Source organism: Megascapheus bottae, chromosome 13 (assembly GCF_031878675.1).
Source record: "Megascapheus bottae isolate mThoBot1 chromosome 13, mThoBot2.hap1, whole genome shotgun sequence".
NCBI lineage: Eukaryota > Metazoa > Chordata > Mammalia > Rodentia > Geomyidae > Megascapheus > Megascapheus bottae.
Genome location: NC_143521.1, coordinates 30,201,856 through 30,220,854, shown reverse-complemented (window position 1 = coordinate 30,220,854; position 18,999 = coordinate 30,201,856).

Sequence of the window (18,999 nt, the reverse complement as noted above, 5' to 3'; positions counted from 1 at the left end):
AATTCTCTGGGGTTTTTGCTAGTTCGTTAGGCTTCTCAACACAGAATTATGTGATTTATAGCCAAGACACACCACATACATTATTACACTCTGATTCCCGAAGTTGGTTCCTTCACCACCAGTGTTTTGAAATATATATATATATATGCATATGTATAGCTATATGCATTTTCACAAAGTAATTGTACAAAATGACACTTTCACACATGTATGTATACATGATCACACATACCCCACGACATGCTCCTGTTCCCTTTTCTTCTGGTTTCCTTTCTCGCAAATATGGACTTCATGTCTTAAGAAGTAAATATTAAGATTGGCAAAAGGTTAATGATGGTAGAAGTTTGATGGGGGGGTACAAAAAGGGTCATTTCACTCTTGTTTTTATTTTTACATGTTTTTACAGTTTAAAATTAAGTCATTTCAGCAATTATCATCACTGTGATGTCCCATCCAGTACAAAGCCATTTACTTCCCCATAGTATCATGTTATTACACTTGGATATCTGAGGTAGCCTTAAGCATCACCTTTTCATTTCAAGAACCAGCTTCTTCATTTGTAAATGAGAGTAATAATTCTTCCCTAGCCTACTGGCAGAATTGTTATGGAATGCAAGTGAGATAATCGCATTAAAGTGTTCTATAAACTATAAAACCCTTTACACACACACAGTGATGGTAGTGATAAAGATTTTTCTCAGGCATGTGTATTCTGTGTCCCAGAGGTATTTCCAAGACTTTTAATTACCTGCCTGAAACCCACTGCCCACTCCCATACCACCTGAAAATTGTTTTCAGCATCAAGAATATCTACTGTTCAAAATTATTCCCTATAATTTTGCATGTATATGTAGAAATATGGATGCAAATATAGAAGTGAAAATACATGATTTTCTATATACACAACAGACAAGTTTCCACTGAGTATCTAGAAGCACACACGGCAAATAAATGCCTCCCTCTGAGAAATGTTTGAGACACAGAGGCAGATGGGTAGAACTTGCACCTTTTTCTGTGTGTATGTCTACAATATTTTTTGAAAACAAATAAAGAATAAAAACCAAGATCAACTGTCTGTTCTAGTGGCTGCTACATATTCAAGAATTGCTAGTTATTCATTCCATATTTGCATAACACTTCCTCATATTTACTGCATTTAATTTATTTCCCACACTTGTTTGTATTGTAACTTACCAGAGTCTATGACGAGCTTACCAGATGTGGGTTCTGTTTCATAGCCCATCCCTATTCATTATTATTGTGCAAGGGGAGATAAGAAACGTATCTTTTATTTATCATCATCTGTCCTTTTTTTTACATACCCATATTTATTTTAGTCTCTGTGTAACTTACATTTTTTTTTGCCAGTCCTGGGGATTGAAATCAGGACCTGGACACTGTCCTTGAGCTTTCTCAAGGCTAGCACTCTATCACTTGAGTCACAGCACAACTTCCAGCTTTACCTGTTTATGTGATACTGAGGAATTGAACTCAGGACTTCATGCATGCTAGGCAAGCATTCTACTACTAGGCCACATTCCTGGCCTTGTGAATTACCTTTTTAATTTAAAAGTGTATTATTATGATCAAGAAAGCTAAGTCATCTCAAAGTCAGGCCTGCTTTCGATACTTCCACCAATATTCAGGTTCGTTTCATGATGTCTCTCCTTCAACTGTTACAAAAGATTTCCCACTCTCTTTGTGAAGCAGATTTACACAGCTCTTTGTCACTTGCTACTTGTAAAGGAAAACTACCAGTTACTTTAAATACATATGCCCAAGATCCCTCCCTCCTCCAAACTCTGATATAGTTTCTTGGAATATAGCACATAATGATAAGTTAAACATATATAAAAGATGCAGAAGTTAAGTGATTAGCTGAAAATCGATGCAGCACCAGAGGAAGATGCCAGAAAATGATAGAAGCAGTGATGTTGGTTGCACATATCATTTGAGTACAGATTGTTCTGAAGGTGCCTTTATTCTTTATTCTTCACTTCATTCTCACAGCGTGCACTACTAATAACGCTTAGAACAAAGAGAAGAAATGATGAATTCCTTGTGGAAAAATGTGCTCTTTTGCCTTCCTAAAAGCCTGTGCCCTAAACAGTGTTAAATTGGTTTGCAATGAATGCATCCTTTATCATTATTCAGCACATGTGATAAAGCCAAGACCCTCTGCAATTTAAAATAATAATAATAGGAAGAAAAAATAAGGATATGCAAGATATACTTATGTGCAGAGTATTATCCTTGGATTATCTTATTTAATATGCATGATAATAAAGATAATTATATAATTATTCCCATATAATGGAAGGGTAAAGTTTAGAGGGTTTAAGTGACTTTCTATTATCTCACAACTATAAGAGATCATTGTAAATTTTAATTACAGAAAGGTCACGATAATGATGCATCTAAGATTGACCCCTTCAGGCACATGCAATGTCTTGTTGAGGACAGATCTCATTCAAAACATAATACTGAGTAAATTTATGCCATTGGCTTCTCTTCATGACAATCAATTCTAGTTTCCTAGATACTATTCTGTTTCTTAAATATTTTCCTAGAAAGGCTAAGGAGAGGCACTCTGGGAGATTGATGAAGAATGAAGAAAAGCAAGTCATTAAACTTTTTTTTTATCCTAGGAAATTCCAGCCCCACTGAATCTTTTCTCATACTTAACCTTCAAACCACTGATCTCACTGAAGAAAGAAAAGCAATTGCTTCTATGGTCTCTTACATGATCTCTTAACACACATTTTGTGCATTTCTTTCTTGTCATCATGTTTTTATCTTTTGTCCTCCTTGCTCAAATATCCATCCCAAACGAGATTTTGTTGTTCATCCATTTGTCTTTTCAGATGAGGCTCTTCCAAAAGAAACAAGAAGATACTAAACTTCACCTAAGCAAGTAGTTAAGTTTAGAAGGATAGTTCTTGAGGAAAAATAAATATGCTTATAGAAAAGATACTGGTGCATATTTAATAAAATATAATTGGACAGATAAATCTAATTGGAAGATAATGTGCTCTGTAAAATGTTCTTTATATTGTTATTCTTACATTCATATTTAAACGTTAGTCTTACATATAGTAAATATATCCAGAATTACACACAATATATATTTTATCCTAGAAAAATGTGTGTGGACTATTTTTGTTTTCAGAGAACTAGAGGATTGCTTTCTCTTTCCTATATATAGACACTATTTCCATGATTTGTGACAATATAATTGTCCTAGGTTTATGCAAACAGAACTTATAACAAATGCATTCTGAACTCCTAGTACCTAACACCTCTCAATTCACAAGTGACACCAGAATTATATTTTTTGTCATTTCCATTTCTTCTCATCTGTTTCTCTCTTCCTATCCCTCCCACTCAGAATCACATGACTCTTAGGTACTCTTAAGTGTCCTTACAGGGAGTAATTTATTGAAGCATATATAGCCATACAATGACAGCAGAAACATACAGTTACTTCATTCATAATTAATCAGTGGAAATGAAATGTTCTATTCTTAATTCTGAACAAAGAAAAAGAAATAGAGCATTCACAAAATTCTTATGTGCTATACAAGAAATCTGTGGTTTGAGTTTCAAATCTCTGCATTTATAAACTGGAACGACTTTGCTGTGTAGTAATATACTTTTTCCCTCTCAAAGATTACCAAGTTTTCCCAAAGAAATGGAATAGTATCAACAAAAGCTTTTGTTTTCTAAGTGTTACAAGTTCCTATGCCCTTACTGGAAGGATCTGGATATTTCCTGGTGAGGTGTTCTAGTTTGCAACAGTTGACATTTTTATAGAATAACTTAACATTTCCCATGAATGTTCCTTCACCAACATTGAGAGGTACTCAATGACAGCAGAAAAGTTTTATGCTCCTTGCATATAATTTTAATCTTCAGAGTTTCCAAAACATTAGTAAAGAATCCCTTGAGGCACAAATAAAAATTCCCTTTGAGCAGCGTTTCTGAACGTTCATTTCTACCATATCACTGCCTTGGTGCACATAACAAACCAAACCATTCACCAGGGACTGACTCACACAGAATTTTTAAAATAAAATGAAATGTACAACCTTATATTAAATTGATAATTATTCAGAAACTCACTCAGGCTGGTTCTAGGCAGAAGAAAGGCAGTAACAGATTCACTTCAGATACTGACCATGTAAATGGAAGTTCCATTTATAGTGGTAAAAAGGGACTCTAGTCTTTAAAAAAAAAAGTACCCACACCAAAAATATTAGATGTAAAATGGTCTCTGGAATAGACAACTGCCTATATTTCTTTATCCAAATGAAATTTGACCTTGCTTCTCCCTAAAGCTACTTGGTTGTCTGGTACTTTTTAACTTGCCTTCAGAAATAATCTTGAAAGAGAAAATGTCGTCTCTCACTTTCTCTCTTCAAATGCAACAGCTTTTTCTCCGTCTCTACCCTGCCCACCCCGTTCTTAGCATCTGTCTTATTGTCTACCTGTTTCTTGGAACTCTGTCTCCACTTGAGACTCGAGAACTGTGCCTGTCTACAAATCCAGCCAACACCGTTCACTGTCCTGGGATGTTTTTGCTCAACACTAGGCTCAGTCTTTCCTATTCACAAGACTATCCAATCTTGACAAACCTTTTTTTTTTCTGGTTCTGAGGCTTGAACTCAGAGCCTGGGCACTGTCCCTGTGCTTCTTTTGCTCAAAGTGAGCACTCTACCACTGGAGTCATGGCACCACTTCTGGACTCTCTTGCCAGGGCTGGCTTCAAACTACCATTCTAAGATGTATTAGCTTCCTGAGTAGCTACAATTACAGGTAGGTGCCACCAGCACCTGGCCTTGTCAAATCTTTCCTAACTTTTCTGTTCTTTTTAGTTTGTTCCCTCATTATGTTAATCATTCAAATTCTGATCATATCTCTTGGCTAGATTTATAGAACAATGTGTCTGAGAATCAAACACCTACCTTCACCTAAAACTTTCATTATAGTCTTTGTCCTGACTTGACTCCCAATATCAAATGTTGACCACCATTTGGCTCATAATCAAAAAAGACATGAGTAATGGATGCTAGATCAGGAGTTGAGCTGCTCCTGACAATAATTCATATCAGACAGTATGGCAATTTTCTCTTACATTGTGTAGAATGGAACTCATAGAACATTACACAGTCCCGTTTCCTGTCTACTGATCAATAAGCCATTAGCCTCTAGAAATGGATGTTGACTACTGGCATCTTGAAGAACCATTTAGAAGATTCTTCACAACCACTCTTATCACCACAGAACTTCCTCTGCCATGTGACTGTGAGACAGGGACTTTATAAGACATCAACATCAGGTTTCACCCAACAATGGACACAGAGCTCTGCTGCAGTGCCAGGTACCTAGTCCTTAAGCCCAGAGTAGATTTCTGAGCACTGTATTTGTTCAGCAAAGCTTTAACTTACTTTCTACCTACTCAAACACTAGAAATCTAGACTTAAAAGTGCTACTTGGACGCTGGATACTTTGTTGCTATTATTTATTAGAGAATTTATTAACTGTTTATTATTTTATTTTTAAATTCCTTTTATCTACATCACATCAATTAGAGAATTTATTGATGAATATTAAACCAGTGATTCTCAGTCCTGGTGAAATGTTAGAATTTTCTAGATTGAATTTGGAAAAACACCTTTGGCACTTTTCTTTAAAAGATAAACCTGACTGATAGATAGCCATCACATTAAATATTTTCATGAAAACAGAAAGATCCTTCCAATACTAAGAAATGGAAACATAGCTTTAGGACCATCTCATTCATTAGTAAGAGAGTTGCAGCGAACTTTCTAATCAAAACAAAAAGTGAGAAATTCAAAAAGTGCAACTTATAAGAACAAAATAATTTATTCTAAAAAGAACCCTCAAAATTATCCATAACAGTTTCAACTTTTTTCACTCCCCCCCCCAAAATCTATTTAATGTGAGTTAATTTAGATGTGTCTGTTCTGAGCCAGCTGAATCTTCCATTAGGAAGTCTTAAAGCATCTTTGAATATTTCAAATTACTATTCAAAAAATATCAGCATGAAATGTCACCTTTAACCCTAAAACTATCCAGGAAGCTGGGCACAGTGGCGCATGCATATCATCCTATTTACCAAGCAAGCTGAACTCTGAGGTTGGTAGCTGCTAGGATGAACAGGAAAATCTGGAGGTGGAGGTGTGACTCCAGTGGTAGAACATGACCTTTGAGTGAAAAAAGGTAAAGGACAGTGTTTCAGCCCTGGGTTCAAGCCCCAGTCCTGGCACAAATAAAAAGGTCAAGGAAATAAAAAATTGGGATCAAAGTCTAGGAATTACAATTCATGTGATAGAAAATTGTAGACTTCTAAGTTCTTTTCTTCAGACACAAGATAAGTCCTTTTTTAAAAAAAATTACAGTTTTCATTAAATGCCATTGAGTGCAGGAAGAATTCGTTGGGAGAGGCTGGGTAGAAGAAGACACCAAAATTTATTCTGAGAAAAATAGGTGACCTAAATCAATTTTTCTGATCTAAACACATTGGTGAATTCAATATATTATGTGGTGCCTTTCACATCTCCTAAAATCAAAGCCAAATCCCAATACATTAGAGTAATATATTCAGAGATCTCTTTTTTTATATATTTTTATTGTAATTAATAGAAGGGTTACATTATATTCACCAGATAGAAGGTGCATTACTTTACATACATTGATACCCTTTCTCATGTCAGAGAGCTCTTATATGTACTATCAAGAATTCTTCTTCTTGGTCTAAAATAAAAAGTCCAGACTATAAACAGGTTCAAAATTCTTGAACCTGTGTGTTTAAAAAATAAAAATGTCCATATGTGTATTAGTAGTTTAACAGGAAGAATGTGTAAAACCAGTAAGAATGTATTATCCTAGCATTCTGTGCTAGTAGTATAGAAGGACTGTATCTAGATTGCTCTTGTTTGAGGGTACACAATGTAGGCAAAATGGCATCCAGCATGCAGTCATGGGATGGCTTGACTGTGGCATCACCTGTTTCTAGTGTGAGTCATGTAGCTAGTAATAGAAGGATACCTTTAGTGTCCCCCTGAAGGTAGGGACACTCCATAGACTTACTCTCATGACATGACTAGACTTCCCTGAACCAAGTGATTCAAGAGAGCAAAATGAACACTGAAATGTCTTTTGATGATCTCTAGAGTCAGAAATCATACACAATGTCCTATTATTTAATAAATTAGGAACACTGATAGGAACATTGAATGTAGGAGTGCATTAGTACCAGGACAGAGGCCTTTAGGAACATTTTAAATTTGACTTCTTTCTCTCATTAGCAAACTATAGTTTTGAACACCCAAGAATTAACAGATTTTAATCCATTTATCCCAAAATACCTTATGTTTTTTGGTGCCATTGTAAGTGGTTCTGTTGTTTTAAGTTTTAAAGGGGTAGGTGGTCATGGCAACTGTATAATAATAGCAATAGATAACTCCCAGTATGTAGTATGTCTTTCTTAGACCACTTAGTCTTATCAATATTTCCAGGATACATGTACAGTTATTATATTCCATTTAAATGAGAAAATTAAAGCACAAGAAATCCAGTAATTCATCTACAGGTAGATGACTTTCAAAATAATGTCCCTAATATAAGCAATTCCTCAAATGTAACTAAGTTCTACTATGAGGAAGAAGTAAGTATTTTAAGACTTGCGTGTGATGTTACATAATTTTCAAACACTCCAATCCTTCTGAATAGCTGGACAAATATCTATGGGATAGTTGTTTTGACTATATCCATTAAAAACTTGCTTAATAGTCTGTTCTCCACAGTTCAGACATTAAAATTTTTCTTTCCGCATTTGGATTCATGAACAGGTCAAAGGGCCAGCTTCGTGTGAAATATGCACAAGACACACACACAGCCAGACACGTACTCAGACACACACACCCATTCAATGTCACGTATAAACAAGCATTACCTTATACCCTGGAGTTTTAGCTATCTTTAACCAAACTGGTTTTGCTTGGCAAACTGCAAACTCCCTACAGGTGGCACCTATTCTCTGTGAAGTGTTTCCTTTTCCCAGAACCAAAATACTGGCACTGTGCAACTCCTCATCCTTCTTGACATCTGTTTCTGCTTATGTGCCAGCTAAAACCACCTGACCTGTGAAAAGAAACAAAACAAAACATTCATGACCATTGCCCATTGAAAGTCATGTTCTGGACCACTCAGACCCTGGAAACACAGCTTGAGAAATTCATGTGGAATGTTAAGCACTGGTTAATCTTAGGAAAGACTAAGAAAAGAAATTTCCCTTGCTCATGTATTGGAGCTAATTGGAAAATAGAGTAAGGCTGAAGCATCTACAGAAATAAATTCATAAAGTGACTAATTATTCTCTATTGCATCCAAAGCATTGCACATTGTCACAGAGTTATCATAAAACAAGCAGAGATAAAAATCAGAATAAGAGCATTAGAGAGTATGCAACACTAAACAATGGATTTATGTGACAAGGGTAAGTGTCAAGGGCATTCTGTAGAAGAGCTGGGGTAACAAGATTTTCAAAAACAAAGTAATTGGTCAAGCAACCTGCAGTCCTAACTACTCAGGAGACTGACCTCTGAGGATCACAGTTCAAAGCCAGACTGGGTAGGAAAGCTTATGAAACTCTTGAACTCTTCTGTCAATTAACCACTAAAATGCCAGAAGTAGAGCTATCACTCAAGTGGTAAAGTGGTACCGTTGAACAAAGAAGCTCAAAGACACCGCCCTTACATGATCCCATTTAGTTCAAACAAAAAGAAAATAGATTGTACAGAATATATTTTGGTAGACAGGCTTTTTAACTTAAAAATATGCCAGATAAAGCTTTGTATAACAGGTAGACACATTATCCATTCTAAAACAAATTCCCTTCTCTATTGATGCACATGTAAATAGTTTCAACTATGGTACACACAAACCAATTCTAAAAGCCAATATTAGAAACAATTAACAATACAGAGCTTTGCAGGGTTAACAGTTGACTATTGTTCATTTTATTTCTGTGTTAGTGGGGGTGTTAGATACAGATCACATTTACAGTGTTTCAATAATTGTCTGATACGTGTGCAATATACATATTTACTTTTCAGGTTCCCTGTTTTACCCTACACACTCAACGTGAACTCATAGATTGACAAGAGATCCATAGGTACCAATCATTACATATGAAGAATGGTCATTATGCCCAGACTTTTATTAAACCTCATCCATCATTGCCTCGCTGAAAAGGACAAGTTCCTCAGACAACAGAGGGATGAATACTTCCACTTCTGGGTATGAATAAAGAGAATCTCCCTGAATCCTCAGCATCTTACATTAGAAAGCCGAAACAACCACTGGGATCTTAGAATTGAACTGAAATTGTGAGAAGCTAAGGGTCTGAGAAGAGGGAAGGATGATGCTACTATGCTGTATTCACTGATGGTATTCTGTGATAGCTGCCAGCCTTGAACAAGATGGAAGAATTTCTTCTTTTTGCCCTAAAGAGCTCAGAGCAGGGAAGCTGGTGGCCAGAAACTCTGTTTAGGATCTGGAATTGGTGAGGTCCTAGCCATTCTGCTGACTTATCAGTTCAGGGAAAGTTTGTTGATGCAGCCCTTTGTCTTCCGCTTGGCTTGAATAAAATCAGGAAAAGTAGACTCAACTCAGTACTTTCTGTGCCCTTTCTCAGGGTCCGCATGTTTCCTGACCCTTGACCTTACTTCTGTGCAGAGGGAGTCACCTGTCCGGGGGCTTAGCTGACAGTGACCATCCTGCCTCTCTCTACAGCCTGAGCCCATCTGGCTGTCCATGTCTCCAAATGATTCACTTGTTCAGTCATTATGAGAGGGCATCAAACTGCTTTTCTTATTTAACTGGATCGAAGACCTTTGAACTGGAAATTTAGAGGGAACTTCTGAAAAACCAACTAACTTCCTGCCATGGACAACCTAACTTTTAGAAAGTAAATTGGACTCCTACAACTTTCCTATCAAAGATTTATTAAGGAGGGGGTCACAAGAAGACTTTTACAGCTGATGGGTAACCACATATAAATTTAAGAGTGTCCAGAGCTAGGAATAAGTCAATATTGCATATCCATGCCTGGTTATATCCAACAAGAAGCAAGTATATGTCGTAAATTGACACAATTCTAAATCATAACTTAGTGGAGTGTTAACTAAGATGGGAACAAAGCTAATTTCAACCCCAATTCACCACTACCCCATTCTAGATCCTACTTCCACATAAACAAAATAATAGAGAAAACTGCTAAGGTGCTCTCCTTGTTATAAAATACATCAGTGGGGACAAGCTGATGATATGGCTCTACTTGGTAGCATTTTTTATTCCATCTGGAGATCTACAATCTGCATTGTCACCTCCCACAAGTGTCCTAGAAGGAGACAGCCCCCTTGTACTGGAAAAGAGAGCTAATTTGGTTGCCTGTCTTTTGTGCTTTTTTGCTTTATTCTGAAGAACTTAATGTATTTTCAGGAATTATATTGTACCTAAGTGACATACATGTAAAATTAGCTAATTGTCTCAATGGTGGCCCAAGTGTGATAGACTGATGGATTATGGAAGTTGATAGAAGGTAGATAGGTAGGTAGATAGATAGATACATAGATATATACATACTTAATACATATATAAATGATAAGTAGGGTATTAATAGATAAATAGATGGACAGATACATGAATAGACAGAATTGAGCTTTTGAACATGGTCTCTAGAGTCCATCTATCTTAATTCAAGTTACACCAATATAATTTTCTGACTGTATCCTCTCAAATGACTTACTTCACTTATTTGTGACTAAGTTACCTTACTGGCAAAATTCATGTAATATTATTTACCTCCTGAGATGACTGTCAAGATCAAGTAAGATGATAGAGGTCAGCCTTCTAGCATAGCGCTAGTCATGCAGTAAGTGCTCCACAAATGTGAACAAGTATTATATTTTGGTATAAGAAATAGTTTCTTTGTTACCCCTTCACCACCGCAACCAGCAACCCTAGCCCCTGAACTTCCCCCAAACACCCAAAGGTAGTTTGCTAGTAGTTTAGTATATGTTTTGCTACACATATATCCACGAATATGAGCACGCACCTCACATACACCTTTTATGGTCACTATTTCCAAAAATAGGTTGTACAGAATATATTTTGGTATACAGGTTTTTTTAACTTAAAAATGTGGCCGATAGTGGGGACCGGGAGTTTGGCCAAGTGGTAGAGTGTTTGCCTAGCATGCACAAAGAGCCGGGTTCGATTCCTCCATACCACATATTTAGAAAAAAGCTGGAAGTGATGCAGTGGCTCCAGTTGCAGATCCTGGCCTTGAGAAAAAAAGCCAAAGATCAGTGCTCAGGCCCTGAGTTCAAGACCCAGGACTGACAAAAAAAAAATATGCCAGATAGAGCTTTGTATAACAAGCAGACACATTATCTATTCTAAAGCAAATTCCCTTCTCTATTAATGCACATGTAAATAGTTTCAACTTTTTAGATCGTTAAGATTTCCTTTTTGTCATGTGTGACTATTTCTGTAAGATAAATATCTAACAACATGATTGGGAGGGGGGGAGAGGGGAATGGGGACAAAAACATGAGAAGAGGTATCAATGTGTGAAAAGTAATGTATCTACTATCTGACCAATGTAACTGTAACCCTTATCCCAACCAAAAAAAAAAAATCCATCTTGAGAAGTCCTAAGGTATTGTGTACTAAAATGTGTCATACTGTCATATTACCCCTTGAAAACACATCGTCAATGTATTAGCAATCCCGCTGTCAATGAATCCATTGTCTGCACTTTTACTTAAATTCAATACTGTTAAGATTTTTAAACTTTCTGATTCTAGAAGGAAAATATAGCATTTACAATTTCCTGATTTGTGTTTGAGACCATGCAGCTTTTTGAAAGACTTTACTGTCTTTTATGCCTGTGCCACAAACACTTATCTGACACTGTTGACACTGAATGAGTGTGAACCAGGCCCACAAGGCCCAGTTGATAAGGCAGTCACTGTCCTGAGTTCTCACTTCCTCCTGTCAGTGCCAGGGAAGTCTGGAGAAGAGAAAAAACGTTCCCACTGGAGTGCTGACAAGCTTATTCTCTATTCTTTTCTTGCATTGTTTCAATCATTTGCCTTTAAAACAAAAAATTTGAAATTGTGATCATTTAAGTGACACTAATTTATGAACAATTTGCTCAGCCACATGAAGAAAAAAATGAAACAGAATTGAAATGCTCCAATTATGGTAATTGGCCTTAAAAATTTCAATATCCAAATTCATGTCAATGGAGATATGAAGGGATTAAAAAAAGGTATTCCACGTTTGTAGTGGAAATCCAAAATGTTTCAGTCTATAGGGGAAATGATTGGAAAAATAAAAAAGTCTGTATGCCTTTAGCCCTCCAACTTCACTCCCGGGAACTTCCAGTGGAAACGATGGTGCCGGTGTAAGATCAGCATTCATTCTTCAGTGGCAGTGGGAATCTCCCAGGCATCTTGTTCAAAGATAGATTCTAATTCATTTGCAACTGATCCTGAGACGTTGCACTTTGAAAAGGCAGCCAGCTAAGGTCAATACTTCCAGCTCCTGGACCACACCTGAGTACCAAAGGTATTGAGGATGAACTGCTATCTGCTGATAAACTAAAAACCATAAATAATGAATATTCATCAACAGGTTCAAGAACATGTAAAATAGCCACATCATTGAGCAGCACGAAAGCATATAAAATAATGAAATTAAGATATACTGACCCAAGTTTCATATATGTGTCTCAGTAAATGCAAAATTGTTTTTAGTTCACCTGTGAAAAGATTGAAGGTACTACAAGAGACACAAAGAAAATAAGACCAAAAGTATTGAGTATACATTTATTTATTTGAAATAGGGAAGGGAAAGGGGAAAACAAGATGATTGGGAGGGGTTGGGGGGAGGGAAACGGGGGACAAAAGCATGAGAAGGGGCATCAAGTGTGAAAAGTAATGTACCTACCATTTGATGAATGTAACTGTAACCCCTCTATACATACAATAAAAAAAGAGGGAAAAAGGAAAATAAGACCAAAAGAGGGGAAAAAGAAAAAAACTCTAAAAATGTATATGGTAAAAGTAACATGTTTATAATCACATTAATATACACTAACATATACATGTATCTGTGTAAAGAATGAAAAATGTTTAAGAGTAAAGTGAAAAACATAAGTAAAAGATCAATGTAGCAATTAAATAAAAAGATCAAAATCTAGATACTTCTGTCCCTTTAAATAGCTTTTTAAAAGTCACTTATCTGTGCTGAGGGCTGGTGGTACACGCCTGTAATCCCAGCTACTCAAGAGGCTGAGATCAGAGAACTGCAGGAAAGCCAGCACAGGCAGGAAAGTTTGTGAGACTCTTATCTCCAATTAACCACCAGAACACCAGAAGTGGTGCTGTGACTCAAAGTGGGAGAGCACTAGCCTTGAGCAAAAGAGCTCAAGGAACAGTGCTCAAACGCTGAGTTCAATCCCGATGGCTAACAGAAAGAAAGAGAGAGAGAGAGAGAGAGAGAGAGAGAGAGAGAGAGAGAGAGAGAGAGAGAGAGAGAGAGAGAGAAAGAAAGAAAGAAAGAGAAACAAAGAAACAAAAAAAGAAAGGAGTCAGTCACTTACCTTTCCTGAAATAAAAATCTCTAATGATGCCTATGTTCCGCAAATTCTCTACTATCTGATTCTAAAATTCTAGCACTACACCCATTTTGGAAGTTTGGCACTTCCTCAGAATGCTGACTCACTGAACAATACCAAAGTTCCATATGACACAAAATATTCTATGTGTAGACATGCTATAATTTATTCAAATATTCCTAGGTAGGTTTTAAGTTACCAATATCCTTTTAGCAAATAATTTTACAATGTGTACGTCTATAATTAAACTCATATATTTGTTATTTTTTTTCTTTGCACTAAATTTTTCCCCTCTTCTTCCTCCTCCTCCTCCTCCTCCTCCTCCTCCTCCTCCTCCTCCTCCTCCTCCTCCTCCTTCTTCTTCTTCTTCTTCTTCTTCTTCTTCTTCTTCTTCTTCTTCCTCTCCTTTTTCTGTTGCTGCTGCTGCTTTCTTCTTGCCTGGCTGGTCCCCAGGCTTGAACTCAGGGTTTAGGCACTGATGCTGAGCCTGTTTGTGCTCAAGGCTAGCTCTCTACCACTTGAGCCACAGTGTTTAGGCACTGATGCTGAGCCTGTTTGTGCTCAAGGCTAGCTCTCTACCACTTGAGCCACAGTACCACTTCTGGCTTTTTCTGGGCAGTTTATTGGAGATAAGAATCTCACAATCTGCCAAGGCTGGCTTCAAATCGGGATCCTCAAATCTCAACCTCCTGAATAGCTAAGGTTACAAGCTTGAGCCACCCGTGCCTGGCTGCGCTAACTTCTTACATGTACACTCTTAGGTCAAAATCCATGTCAATTTAAATTTTTTAAAGTACAGAAATATTTTAGCAATTTCTAAGACATCACAACAAGTTGTCTCCAACAGTAATCTATGAGCACCCCCTGGCTCTTGCCTACATGTTATGCTGTCAATATTGTAAAGCTATTGCATTGTCCTGGGAGGGAATGTTCATCATTATTTATGCTTCCTGAGTACTACCTCAGAATATCGCTCTGTGATTCTCCACATGCTCTAAACAGCTATTTTCCTGCCATGCCACCCATCCCATATATCCTCACTCAATGCACAAACAGAACCCAAAAAAAATCCAGGCCTAAGCACACAATAGTGAACTTCAGTGAATGTTTTTCCTCTCCCCGAAGATGGTAGAAAGTTTACTACCAAGCACAAGACTCAGCTCAAACCTTGGGACTTTTCCCTAAGAAAACTCTTTGTCCATGACATGTTAAACCCTTCTACCAAATGGATCCCATATGAAACTTCCTCCTGGTGAATCATTGGATTGCTGATTTGTTATCATAACCTATCAGCCATGGTGTGAAACTTGATGTTACCAAATCAGTGCTTCTCCTTCATGTCTTCTGTACCTGTACTGCTTTAGGGAAAAAAAATGTTTCTTTTACTGTTTTGTTGTTATTATTAGCCTAAATCAGTCACACAAGGGAGTTTTCATTATGACATTTCCACACATGTCTACATTGCATCCCCAAATCTCACCCTCTCTTTTACTGTTCCTTACTCAACAGATGTTGTAATGATGTTGGAAAGATGTTAGCTTTTTTCTTCCTATCGATTTTCAGTCCATCTGGAAGTGAGATTGTGAGTAGAGTAAATCAGGTTCTGCTCAGTTTTATTGCACTTACCACCTGTTTCACTTTGGATGTGTTCCTAAACTTCCCTGTGTTCCAGTGTTCTCATCTGCAAATGGAAAGTATAATAGTACCCATCTCAAAGTTGCTGTTTTACCCCTGGCACAGTGGAAAAGTACTAACAATTTATTAAGCATTATTTTTCAATTTTCAAAAAAATGTCAGGTTTAGCCGTATAAAGTTGGCACGTGCACTTGGATCTGTTCCACTGATCTAGATATGAATATCATGCTGTTTTATTGTAAGTTTTATAACCAGTTTTAAACTCTGGAAAGGTCTTACCCTGCTCCTAAATCTCTTTCAACAGACAAAAGGTTTGACAAGCTCTCGTATTATTCATCTAGATAAACTTTAAAAAGAATAAATGTATGCTACCACATTGATTATATAAACATTAAATCATCTCACAAATAATTTCAGATGAAGGAATGAGCCACCAGTTCAACGCTATCCATAAGAGAGCGGAGATCAAATTTGTATCAAAACTAGAGATCAAGCCAGACACCAGAGGCTCCACCTGTAATCCTAGCTACTCAGGAGGCTGAGAGCTGAGGTTGTGGTTTGAAGCCAGCCCAGTCAGAATAGTCCATGAAACTCTTATCTCCAATTAGCCATCAAAAAGCCATAAATGAAGCTGTGGTTCAAGAGCCAGCTTTGAGGAAAAAAACCTAAGCAAAGAGCACCAAGGTATTGAGTTCAAGACTAATCACCAGCACACACACACCCCACTAGAGATCAGTGTGATTCACTCAAGCCACTCACTCAAGCAGCTGTGGTTTTAGGAGGTGTTATCAGTCATTTATTCATTCATCCACCCATCCATCCATTCATCTAATTAAGCAAATTCCAGTATTCTGTGATCACTGCTAGAAACCTAAATTTGTATACCTGTAAGGACACAAAGGCAAAACAAGCCACTCAGAGGTCACTTCTTGACCAACTGTCCTAAGTCTGAACCTGTGAGCTTCTCCCCACACCCTACCAGGGGGGCACAACAGAGGGATTCTCATGTGTTTACTCTGAACTGTGTTTAGCACATATGCTTTCTAGGATAAAATCGTTTATCTGGATTTGCAAAATCATTTCCTGTCGTTCCAAGATCAAGCACCATCTTGATTTGTAAACACGAGCTCTTCTGTCCGCCCCAGCAGCCTAGAGGGCACCAATTCAGGTTTCCCTTCTGATCACAACCAGGAAGAGGCCCAATAAATATTTCAAACATAAAAGGATTGTTATAACAAAGGGGTTTTAAAAATCCTTCTAGGTTATCTGAAGAGAGCTTTCCGTTTCATTTTGTTTTTACTTCTACCCTTCTGAGATTTTTTTTTTTCAGAATAAAACAGAATTTTCTTTTTGCACAGATGGATTGATGTCAGGAAATACACAACAGCAACAAAAATAAAATAAAGTAAAAGTGGAGAAGTCACAAGATACAGGTAGTAAGGGGGAGAAACAAGTGATGCTGAGAAGACAACGTGAATGCAGGCCAGCCTCTGTAATCCCTGAGCAGGATGCTTGTCCTGATAGGGAGCAATTCGGCCCCAATGACATCTCCCTGTACTTGTGTTATAAACACAAACCTATCAGAGTATGCATTACACACACCTTTCTTGACATGGCAAATGGTGCCTGGCTCCCAAGATAAGCTTTATGGAGAGTGAAGTGGAAGCACAAAAGAAGTAGGTGAGAGGCCCTGAGAACACACTCCCCTTAATCCTTTGATGTTACCAAAGGGATTAGTGATAAAAAAAAAGGAGCATCATTCTTACTTTCTCCCCTTCCATGGATTGAAACTGGAGGCTAAACAGCATCAAAGATGGCTAACTTAAAGGCTGTGGCTGCCTGCAGACTTCAAACGAAGAGCGCCTGCAAATGACAATAGCTATGGGTTGTTTTGGTAGTAGACAATTCAATTTGCAATAATACTTACACATAATTACAGAATTCAATGTGATTGTACAATACACATATGCAGGATAAAGGGATCAGATCAGGCTAAACTAACTTATGGAATGGCAACTTTCAAAACTCTCTCTACAAGACATTTTGGTTTCTTGTGGATTTTTGTCTGGGTGTCATTTGCTGTTTGGGGTGTGTGTGCGTGTGTGTGTGTGTGTGTGTGTGTGTGTGTGTGTGTGTGTGTGTGTGTGTGTGTTGGGATTTCAACTCAGGGCCTGGAGCTCTCATTTGACCTTTTTTTTTTTCTTACCTGTTTTCTCTGCTGAAAGTTGGCACCCTACTCCAGTACTTTAGCCATAGCTCCATGTCTGGCCTTTTGCTGGATAATTGAAGATTAGAATCTCATGGATTATCCTCTACCAAAGCTGGCTTCGAACTGCAATTCTGGTAGGCTGAGTTACATGAGTGAGCCACCAGCACCCAGATTAGCTAGCAATTTGAAATACAGTATCCCCACTGCCAGCTTTAGTTCTTCAAAATTCCTCACGTTGCCATACTGGAGGAATTCCAAGAGGTTTTACTCTTGGAATATCAGATTAAAGAAAGCAAGTAATGCATTTCTCCTCTCCCCGCCCCCCTCCAACCCCAGGAAATGGTTACAGCAGCCTAGCAGCCCATGGTAATTTATATGTTTAAATTTACAGAAAATTCAGCTTCACAGTAGAGAATTTAGCTAACTCAGGGATGAGTGTCTGGCTCAAATACACATTACAGTACAGCAAATGTATCTGGAAAGGTTAATGGAGTCTGAAGAATCTATTCGGAACTAGTTTGGTATCAGTTCTATCATGGACAAGAAGTTATAAGCAAGAACACAAAATCTGAGGCCATCGGACTACCCTTTTGTTGGAATAATACAAAGCAATAAGTTCAGGTCACACAGGGACATGTGCAAACTGTCTACTCTCCTACATCCCTACAGAGACCGTGCCTGTAAACTCTCCGTATAGAGAAAAATCACTCTGGATCTTCTTAGAATGAGATAATAAAGATACAGAATTCAAACCTATTAACTGTTCTACTTACAGTAAATTTTCCCCTTGAAATACGACTCTGAGCTTTTTCCTCCTGCTAGTTTGATGACGTCACTGATCTGGAAGGGATTTTTCTCCCCTTTGAATTTTCAAGTTTATGTACATATTTCATATATTTAATTATATCCAACCATCTGAAAATAACGTGACCTCAAATAAACTAAATAATAAAATCCTATTTTCCCTGCTGAACTAAGTTAGGCTTCAATGGAACTATGAAACACCCTATTAAACTGTTTTATCATGGGCAAATGAACTTCAAATTCATTTCTCCACCTCATGTCTGATTGTCTCATGATTTAAGTTACATAAATACTCAAAATGGAGAGTGAAGTAATGATTTAGCCCTATTCAATAAATTGGGAATTTGAAGTTCCTTTAATAATTGCTAACATTTATACCACACTTGCTTCATTAAAATTCATGGCAAGGACTTGCTTCTTTTGCCCCTATATAGAACCCTGAAGGAAGTTAAAAGAGAAATGGAATCTCATGGAGTCCACTTGTAGTCTGAGGAGTCTCCGTCACACCATTTCTTCCTGCATCCTTTGCCTACAGGGGCCCAGGGTCTTCTTTCAGGCCCTTAAAATCAAGAGCACCATTAGAGATCTATTAGAGGTCCATTCCTCGTCTAGGAGGAACTTAGCCATTGCTAGATCC